We start from the raw sequence: 9,625 nt of genomic DNA on the forward strand, positions 1-9,625 counted from the left end.
AAGAAGCGATGTGCCCATAGCTAGAAATAGCACTGGTTATGCTTTTGGAAGCCAAGCATGGTAGGGGAGCTGGAAAGAGGACCCAGCATGTTGGAACCTAACCTCTCACTCAGCAGCCTTCCAGCTGTTCCCACACTCCCACCTCCCAGCACAGCCACCCCCTGCAGGGAGCACTTCCAAGATGCCCACCGCATCTGCACACCCCTCCTCTCCACCCCTGCTGGTGCCAGAGTGCCTCACCTTGACTGGAGGACCCCCTGGGTGAGCAGAACCATGTCCAATCCCAAAAGGCTTAAGCCTGCAAGCCTTTACTTGAGAAGTGATTGAGGCTTAATTCTAGGAGCGAAATCGAGCAATTTCCTATTAGTAGCTGATAATCCCTCTCCATAGCCCAGCACTTGGCCACCCTGGTGTGCTGCAAAGTGTCTTGCGGGACTCCTCCCCCTCCCACGTCCTCCCTGGGGCCATGTCTGAGCTTGGGCTGCAAGATTCTGTCCTTTGGGGGCTATGACATAAGAAGTGACCCCCCAGTCCTTTTAGGACCCTTGGCCTCCATGGCCAGTGGCATCTTGAATTTTTGCCAGACCCTCCTTCCCTGTGGGACCTGATGCAGAGCCTGCGTTTTGGTGCAGATTTTCTTGACCTCAGAACTCTCTGTAAACACGTCACCTTATCCTCCAGATTATAGGCAGCAGCTTGGTTTACACCTGGCTCTGGTGTCTTACTGAGATGGTCTGGAGTCTCAGCTCTGGGAACTTCTCCCCTGTGTGACCTTGGGTAGGTTACTTGAGCTCTCTGTGGCAAAGACTGAGAGTGTCACCTCTCTTCTTCCACAGCAGTAGAACCTCCAAATTTTAGTTCCAGCACACAGCCACCCAGAGGACATTTCCCAGATCCCTGGAATCTTGGTGACCATGTAATTTAGCTCTGGGGAACCATTCTTAACAGTCATGTGCCTCCTTTTTTATTCTGCCTTCGTGCATCTTCTACCTGGAACAAATAGGTGACGTTTGGAGCTCTTCCCACCATTTTTGACCATGATGACAAAGGTCACATCCTAAGGATGGTGGAGAAGTGACACCTGAGGACTTGATACAACAGAGCTGCCTTACCGGCCGGGACAGCTCACCTCTGGACTTTCACATAAGTGAGAAATAAATTTCACTCTTGGGGCCTCTGTTCCTTGCAATAGAAACTATTCCTAGCTAACATCCTTTCAACCTCGGTTTCCTGATGTGTAAAATTGAGATAATGATATTTGCTCCAAAGGTTGCTCTGAGGGGGACCAAGGAGGGTAACATACAAAAAGAACATGCATGCATGGGGAATGCTAAACACCTGGGCTCCCCTACCCCGTGCCTGACTCCTCAGCACACGCGTGCTCTGTCCAGTGCTGCCTGGGTACCGAGAGTACAGAAACAGGAGGTGCAGTTGATACCCTCGGGGGCTCCGTGCCATGGGGCAGCAGACGGGAAAACAAACAACATAACCGGTGTGGCCTGTGCTCAGCTAGCAGAAGAGGAGGGTCACCAAGGCACAGAAGCGGAGTGCCCCATCCAACTGGGTGAAAGATGCAGGGCCAGGTGGGGCTTTCTGGAGGAGGTGAGGCTGGAGCTGAATCTGGAACCCTGAGGAGGTTAGCTCAAGGGGAAGGACTGTGGTAGAGGACCCCATGAGCAAAGGCCTGCAGGCACGGCTGCAGGAGCCGTGTGTATGGAACTTCAGGGTTAAAGCGTAAGAGGGAAGAAGTAGCTGCAAGAGATGATGTGTTGCCTGCCATAAGCTGTCTCTGTAGGTCACAGGGGCCAGGACCCCTGCTGGGCCTTGGTTACTGACAAGTGACCGAAGTAAGAAATGCATGCGCCTGTGTTTTGGAGTAGAACTATAGACACATGTCCACACATGCACGCAGAGAGAATAAGATCACGCCCATGCAGGACGGGGCTTGTTATACCCTGCTTACACGCACCAGAAACTGACCTAAGCAAGAAAAGAGGAATTTGTGATTTTTAGAGACAGAGGAGCCAAGCATGGTGACTCATTCCCTTCATCCCAGCAACTCTGAGGCAGGAGGATGACAAGTTCAAGGTCAGACTCAGTAATTTAGCAAAGCCCTAAGCAACTGAGCAATGCCCTGTCTCAAAATCAAACAATTTAAAAAGGGCTACTATGTGTGTCAGTGGTAAAGTACCCCTGGGGTCCAATCCCCAGTGCCAAAAATAAAAATAAAAAATAAATAAAGACTGAGGACTATTTGTGGAATCCAAAGCCACCATCACAGCTGAGCCCCAACATACAAGGTCTGTGCCCCAAATGAGCACAGACTATAGGGTCAGCTTCAGGTTGAGTCTGAGCCAGGCACCCTGTAGCCCAATTTCAAATTCCTAGGTAGAACCCAGGGAAGTTGCCACTGCGGTCCAGCCCCAGGGGCCAATGGTCAAGGTCACAGCAAACTAACTTGGCCCCCAGGAGACCATCCCTGTAAAAGGAAGGAGGTGGGGATGGTTTGGGGGACAATGGAAGACTGGGAAACCAGCCTCATAGAAATGTGAGCAATAAGAAGGAGTCAATTCAGAGACTAAAATGAGATCCAGGTGTCCTCGTTCCCAGTCCAGGGTCCTACTACCAACAATAGGAATAATAATGGCAATGATAAGGCCTGTCCCATACTGAGGGTTATTCTATGGCTGGGTGCTGTTCTAGTCATTTACTTTCTGCTTTGCAGATGAGGACACTGAGACAGAGCAGTGTAGTAATTCAGGTGAGGTCTCACTGTTAGAAGCCAGGATTTGCATCCGGGCATTGTGGTGTCAGATCACGACTTTGTAACCATTGCGTGGCACTAGCTCACCACTACCAAGTTATGGAGATTCTTCTGTGTGTCTCAGAATCTGTAGCCTCAACCCACATGTGATTGTACGCATGTGCACATGCAGCACAACTTGGATGTGTACCTTACGCTGTTTGGCTCTGGTCACGGCTAAATCATGGAAAAGTGCCTGAGACGAACATGTGTGACCCTGCTGCCTGGGGCTGTATCAGGCCTCAAATCAAGGCCAAATATCCCAGACTGGATCCTTCCAAACCCTGGTGCCTTCTCACCTGTCAAACCCGCTCCCGTGAAAGCTTGAAACTCATTCTTACAAGCATGTAAATGACTACCCTGTACTAAATAGTCCTTAACAGTCAAACTCACAGAAGCTTAGCCCAGACCTCACCATTTTCTGTCCCTAACATCATCCGTGGCTCCCCATTTATTTCAGGAAAAAAATAAATAACTCAAACAGCATTTTAATATCCAAGGTCCTTTTTCACTACATTCAAAATACCTATTCAATCTTACCTCCTCCTGTATACAACCAATGTGCCCATTTGTTTAGACACACAGTTCAGATAAATGGAACAACTCTCCTTTTTGATGAAGAAAAAGAGGGAAAAGAGAACTTAGGGAGTTTTTAAGGGGAAAGTATCCCCAGAGATAGAGGGGAGTATAAGAAGTATTAGCAGAAAGCAAGGTTGGCAAAAAGGACCCGGGCGAGAGAAGGACGGGGCAGAGGGACCAACGGGGGCTTGTCTTTCTCCCCATCATGCTCTGCACTCCAGGGCTGGGAACTAGAGATAAAGAACAAGCAATAATGATAATAATGGCTAATATTCATACTCCATGAAATAGAAGATCCAGGTGTGGTTTAAGGGCTCTTAGGTATATGAACTCATTCAGTCCTCATAATACCCCTATAAGGTGTGTACTCTCATCGTCCCTGAGTTACAGATGAGGAAACAGAGGCACAGGCTCCTCTGGGTCTACCCAGGTCTCTGTTAGGATCCCATTTTGGGGTTTCTTCCTCCTCACTCATCTCTTTCTGACGTCCTTCCTCAGTCATCCTTTATCTCTGGGCCTCTCATTCTGCCTCCTGTTTCTGTCCCGTCTGCCTCATCTTCCCCCATCTGGTTAGTGTGTGCACATGGGTACACACACACACACACACACACACACTCACTCACATTTATTTCCCATTCATCATCCATCAAAGTCATGGGGGCGCTGGCTCAGGGGCCAAGTGTGGTGTCAACCATGTAGTGCCAATGCCCCATGCTGGAGGAGGCTGTGGAGAGAGGCTGGGGAACATGGACGCCTGGGGTCGGGGGACACAGGGAAGGAGGGCTGTGCCCTAGTGGGCAGGCAGAGCATTTTATTTTATTTTGCAGTACTGGGGATAGAAACCAGATGAGCTACATCTCCAGCCACTTTTATTTATTTATTTTTTACTCACTTTTGCTCAGGCTAGCCTCGAACTTATGATCCTCTACTTCAGTCTCCAGAGTCACTGGGAATATAGGCGTGCACCACAGTGCCGGGCCAGAGAGAGTCTTAATTCTAGTTGTCCTAAAATGGGCTTTGAAGTAAAAGAGGCATGGATGTAAACCTTAACTCTCTAGAAGGGTCTGGAGAACCATCTGGATTCCTTACCCTCCAGTTGTTATTCCCAGCCACCTCCTGGAACGTGGTGAAGAGACTCAGAGTCCATCATATCCTTAGGGCCCAGCCCCTGAGGATGAAGCTGGAACAGCCACAGAGGGCTTGGCTGGGGGGAGCGCCACTCCGAGGTTCAGGGCAGTGATGAATCCGATTCCATAGAGGAGACAGAGGAGTCCAGGGGTGTCACTTTGGTTCTCCCACTGCCCTTGAACCCTCTTCTTTTCATCTGTTCTTTTTTAAAATTATCAATTAACTTATTTTAATTAGGCATATACAACAGCCGAATGTATTTTGATCCATTGTGCACAATCACAGCACAACTTTTCATTTCCCTGGTTGTACACGATGTAGCATCGCACCATACATGAGGTCACCCACGTACCTAGGGTGATGATGGCCGACTCTTGGTGCACAGTGTCACCCAGCAAGGAGCCAGCACGGCAGCTCTCCCGCACACCTGGAAGGGTTGAAGGCTGCACTTGGAAGTCAGTGCCATGCTAATGGGATGATGTCAGGATGTGTGAAGTGCTCAGCCATCTGTTCTTGTCAGTGATTCTTTACCGTCTGCATTAGAGTGCCCTAGCGTGGCAGAATTAGCAGGGAAAAAAAAAAATATTAGCCTGAAGACTCAGCGCCAGGGCTCTTGCATCTGGATGTGCACATTATGCTAAGTTAATGAACCCCAGCACCAGGGGTCAAATCAACATCCTACTAACCCAACGCTGGTTGACGGACAGTCTCCAGATTGTGAATGTACTTTTGGACTCTGGTTTTTATTGACTCAAAAATCAAAAACTTCTGCCAGGAACAGACGCTGGCAAGAGATGGAAATGCAGAAAACACGTACACACGAATCAAATTAGGATGAGATTCGAGGATGGGCGGTGGGATCTGATTCTTCAGAGATGATGAATTCTCAGCCTCCAGAGTTCTGCTCTACTTCTGGGTTCAGACTTTGTCCTGTGATTATAAACATTTTCTTTGATTTCCTCTGTGTAAGCTGGAATGTTCTGGCCGGGCCTTCTTCTGGACCACATAAAAGCTTTAAGAGATTTATAAATAGACTTAAAATCACAGGATTGTTTTCCCACCGTTTGTTCTGTCAATTGAGATGACTGAGTGAGAAGTGACAGGCTGCAGTCGGGTGGGACTTGTTCCTCTCCCCCTGGCCTGGGACAAATCCGTCCTTCCTGCCCTCTTTATCAGGACCCCTGGAGGCTGGGAGAGGAAGCTACTTCCCAGCTTTCTTTACACTTGGCCAGAGGGGCAGAACTTGAGAGCTTTCAGCCAGCCCCCATCTACCCAACCCAGGGACTTGGGCAGTTGAATTCTAGAAAGATCCTCTTGAATTTTAATAACCCAAACTCATGAAAATAAGTGTTAGGGGCCTACACCTATTGGAAAACCACCTCTTTCCTATCTGGAGTTTCTTTCTTTTGAGAATCTCCTCTTGGCAAGAAATTTCTTTGTCCTTGCAGAATCCCAGTCTTCTGAGAACTCCTTCTCCTGGGGCATCTCTGTCAAGGGAGAAGTCCTAACAGAACCTCCTTTCTTGGTTTCTTGGGGCAGTTCTTGAGACTGGGCTGGGATAGCAGGGAGGAAGGTGGAGGAGGAGGCTAGATAGAAGAGATCAGGGTTTCTGGTGCTTGGTCCAAAGGTTGGATGACCCTTTATTACTTGATAGGTTTTTAAGATACTGTACTGGGGAGGAGGATAGACCAGCGGAGGGTAGAAAGACACGCGTTGTCATTGTCGCACTCTCTTCCACTCCTCCTTCTTTCTCTGGCTCCTCCCTCCTCCTCGTGCTTCTCAGCCCAAAGTGCCTTTGGCCACCTGGGAACAGTTGATAATGTCTGGAGATATTTTCAGTTGTCACGACTGGAGGTGGTCATGGGTGCTGTTGGCATCGAGTGAATCGAGACCAGAGATGCTGCTAAACATTCTACAACACACAGGACATTCCCTCATGACAAAGAATCATCTAGCACAAAGTGTCAATGGTCAAGAGGTTGTGAGCCCCTGAGCCAGGGCAATGGAACCTAAGGGTGGGGGTGGGTAAGTGGACCCAGGGATCAGTTCCGGTAAGGGGGCCATTCGTGGGTGAGTCCCCACAGACAGGCTTCTGGGAGGGCGCTCTTGGCTTGGTGGCCAAAGAAGATCATCCAGCTCTAAGAACTTGAGAGCTGGGGGGCAGCAGCAGTGGGAGTGTCTGCCGAAAGCAGTTAGGTGGTGCAGGTTGGTTTGGTATGAGGTGGAAGATGAGGGGTGGAGTTAACCCAACCCCCCCCCCGCCCCCAAAACAGGGGCTGGGGACGGTGCAGGCTGTCCCTCCAGAGCAGAGAGGACAGAAGGGCTGGCTGTGTTGGAGGGGTGCACAAAACTGGCCACAAAGTGTCTGTCAAGGCTTCTCTCTTCACCGTTGATCTCAGGGGCAGCATTACTGCAGCCCATTATAGCCCTAACCAGAGACAAATACAGTAGCATTAATTTAATTTTATTTACATTTCAGAGTCATTCAGAGGGAATAAATTGAACAAAAGTTGATTTAAAGTGTCCTCCAGGATGGGCCCTGAGCTTCCTCAGGCTGCAAGGCTGTGATGGAGGATGGCAGCAGCTCTGCCCAGAGCACCAGCCTCCCCAGAAGCCAGAGGAAAGGAACCTGCAGGCAGGCGGGCGGCCTGGGCGGAGCCAGCGGGCAGGGCCAGCCCTCTCCCTTCACTGCCCCCTACCCGCTCCCTAAATAGCTTGTCCTTTCTCGGCTCCAGATTTCCTCCCAGGCCTGAGAAGCCTTCCTCCCCTCAAAGCCATCCTCTAATTAGATCCAAATGCGACATGTTCAAGTTGACTCTGACCTTGCATCCTGACCCTTGGCTGAGTTCTGGGGATATAGAGATGAGCAAGCCACCCTGTGTGGACTTTGGAGTTGGGACAGATCTTGCACTTTGGCCAGTTAAGAGTTTTGTGATCGGGGTGAGTAGTTGAACCTCTGGATGTCTTAGTTTCCTCATCTCTAAAATGGAACTAAAGCAGGAAAAACAAAGGAGCTATTTTAAAAATGCTGATGTGGTCCCTCCTAACTCCTGAATAGACGACTCTTTCTCTAGGAAAACACCTGGATGAGTCTTGGCAGATGATCTGGGGGGAAGCAGGAGGACCTGTGGGCCCCACTTGGGGAGACCTGAACTAAGAAGAACTGAATGGCTTGGCATTACAAAGTGCAGAGAATAGAGGCCTGGGCCTGGGAGAGGAGAGAAAATCCAGAAGGCCCTGGAGCTGACGGTACAAACCAACCCAATGCAGGATGATTTTATTAAAAATCCGCCCCTCCTCCAGCCTTAGGGACACTGGGCTGGAGCTGAACCTGGGGTCCTTGTTTCACGGGTCCGTGCTTACAGTTCAACATCTACAGCTGGCTTTGTACTTTCGATCCTCCTGCCTCAGCCTCCTGAATTGCTGGGATTACAGACATGCCCAGCACACCCAGCTGAGCATCTTTTTATATGCTTACTAACTTCTCATATATTTCTTCAGTGAAGTGGAAATCTCCTTCCACTCAGCCCAGTTCAGCCGTGTATGCTACTTTCCTGTCCCATTTAGGATTTGGAATTTGTGATCCTCACTGGGGACAAGGGGGTGGGTAATCACAGGGTGCAGAAGGACCCAGGAGGGATTCACCAAGGATACAGAGAATGGTTAATAACCGTTGTAGGATTTGTGGTGCCCTGGGTTGTAATTACTCCCCATTGACCCCAACTCTTCAATAAAAGTCAATATTGTCATGATGGGTAAGTGGCACTTGGAGGGGAAGAGGAAAGAAAGGTGACATCCAGTGTGGAGCACAGTGTTGCCATTAGAAGACAGAAGCCAGGGCTGGGGGTGGAGCTTAAACAGTTGAGCACAGGCTTAGCACACATGATGCCCCACCTTCCACCCCCAGCCCCCCCCCCAAAACAGCACAGTGTCCAAGGAGCCCAGGGCAAAAGTTAAGAGCCCTGTGAGAGAAGAGAATGTGGCCCCCACGCTGCTCTGTGTTTCTAAGAACAGGCAACACTCATCTACAGTGAAAATCAGCATGGAGTGGGTTGTGGCTCAGTGGCAGAGCGCTTGCCTAGTATGTGTGAGGTCCTGGGTTTCATCCTCAGCACCACATATAAATAAATACATAAAATAAAGATATTGTGTCTATCTACAACATATATATATAGAGAAAAGAAGTCAGCATGGTGGTTACTATTGTGGAGAACAGGCCAGGAGAGACCTTCTGAGGTGCTTGATGTTCACTATCTTGTCTTGACATGAATGGTGTTTATTCAGAGCTTGTGTGTGTGTGTGTGTGTGTGTGTAAATCAAGCTGTACATTTAATATTTGTGTACTTTTTGGCATGCAAGTTATGCCTCAATAAAAACAAATTAAAAAATAAGAAACAAAAAGAGTAACTTAATAACATTACAGAGTGGTACAATCCTCACCACCATCTTTCTGCCCATTTGGCCTCATTCACATTTCCTTTCCCACCTCCAACCCCTTTTAACCACAAATGTGCCTTTTGCTTCGACAGATTTCCTTTCCTGGATATTCCCTACTCGTAGAAACATAGACATGAACTCTCTCATCTGAGCTGAGTGTGTTTTTCAGGTGCACTCATGTTGCTGAAGCCTGTACCCATGCTCTCCCCGCTTTTGTTGTTGAGCAATATTCTAATCCACGGCTCTGTCATTCACCATTTAAGTCATAGTTGGGTTGTTTCCACTTTGGGACTATCATGAATAATGCTGCTATGAAGAGTTGCATTGTGTAGACATGTATTTTCATGTATCTTGTGGGGTCAGATAACTAAGGGTGGCATTGCTATATAATGAAGTTATGTTTGACCTATTAAGAAACTGCCAAACTATGTCCCAAATTGGTCGTGTCATTTTACATTCCTACCATATTACAGCCCCTATGAGGGTTCTAGTTTTTCTACTTCTTCACAAAGACTTGTTAATGACTGGAATGACTTCCCCCAACAAGAAGTGAATGTGAAGTGATCTTTCCTTGTAGTTTCACTCTTCATTTCCCTAAGGACTAATAATGTTGAACATCTTTTTTTTTTTTTTTTCTGGTACCAGGGATTGATTCCAGGGGCGCTTAACCACTGAGCC

This window comes from Marmota marmota, unplaced genomic scaffold, assembly GCF_001458135.2.
Source record: "Marmota marmota marmota unplaced genomic scaffold, marMar, whole genome shotgun sequence".
Classification (NCBI taxonomy): domain Eukaryota; kingdom Metazoa; phylum Chordata; class Mammalia; order Rodentia; family Sciuridae; genus Marmota; species Marmota marmota.